Raw genomic sequence first — 1,356 nt, 5'->3', positions numbered from 1 at the left:
GAAAAGTGAAAGTGAAGTGGCTCAGTCATGTCCGACTCTTTGCGGCCCTATGGACTGCAGCCCACCAGGCTCTGCCGTCCCTGGGATCTCCAGGCGAGAGCACTGGAGTGGGTGCCATCACTTTCTCTGTCTATGAAAACTACCCAAACGAAACTCAGAGCGGAACAGAGCGATGATATTCTTCTTTGGCCTTTTTCTCCAGCAATTGTTTTTTTCTTGGCTATTCCAGGCCCTGTGCCTTTCTATGTGAATTTTAGAATTAGTTTGTCGAGTTCCACAAAAGAAAAAGCCTCCTGGGATTTTGTTTGAAGTTGCATTGAATTCAGAGATTAATTTGAGAATCACTGATATCCTCTTGGTATTGAGATTTCCCACTCACTGAAGATGGAACAGCTATTTACTTAGGTCTTTAAAATTTGGGGTCAAAAGCATTTTCTAACTTTCAGTAGAGGTCTCAGACATCTCAGATTTATGCTTAAGTGATTAATATTTATTGACACTATTGTAAATAATACTTAAATTTTTTTATTGTGATAAAATACATGTAACATAAAACTCAGAACCTGAACCGTTTTAAGGGACAGTTCAGTGGTATTCACCAGGGCTGCCCTGGTGGCTCGGCTGGTAAAGAATTCACCTGCATTGAGGGAGACCTCGGTTCAATCCCTGGGTTGGGAAGACCCCCTTGGAGAAGGGAAAGGCTACCCACTCCAGTATTCTGGCCTGGAGAATTCCATGGACTGTATGGTCCATGGGGTCACAAAATTGGACAGGACTGAGCGACTTTCATTTTCAGCAGTATTAAAATATATTCATATTGCTGCGCATCCATCCCCTAGTGCTTCATCTTGTAAAACTAAAACTCTGTCCACGTGAAACGTTATCCACTCCCTCCAGCCCCAGACAACCACCATTTATGCTTTCTGTCTCTGTATCTGGAGGACTCTGGGGAACTTACGTCATTGGGATCATACACTATCTCTAGGACTGGCTTAGGTCACTGAGCATGGCCACACAGTTCATCCATGCTGTAGCCTGTGTTGTAGTCCCCTTCCTTTTCGAGGCTAAATCACATCCTGGTGTAAGGCTGGAGCACGCTGTGCCTGTGCACTCATCTGTCAACAGTTGCCTCCAGGTCTTAGCTGCTGTGAATGATGCTGCGGTGAACACAAGTGTACAGATATCTCTTCAAGATGCTACTTTCAATTCTCTTGGGTAAAAAGCCAGAAGAGGAACTGCCAGATCTCATGGGAGTTCTCTCTTAATATTCTGAGGAACCTCCACGGCAGCGGCACCATTTTGCATTCCCACCAACGGCTCGCAAGAGCTCCGATTTCTCCACGTCCTCACCAGCAC

Source organism: Bison bison, unplaced genomic scaffold, assembly GCF_000754665.1.
Source record: "Bison bison bison isolate TAMUID 2011002044 unplaced genomic scaffold, Bison_UMD1.0 scf7180017846112, whole genome shotgun sequence".
Lineage (NCBI taxonomy): Eukaryota > Metazoa > Chordata > Mammalia > Artiodactyla > Bovidae > Bison > Bison bison.
Note: the sequence above shows the minus strand (reverse complement) of the source record.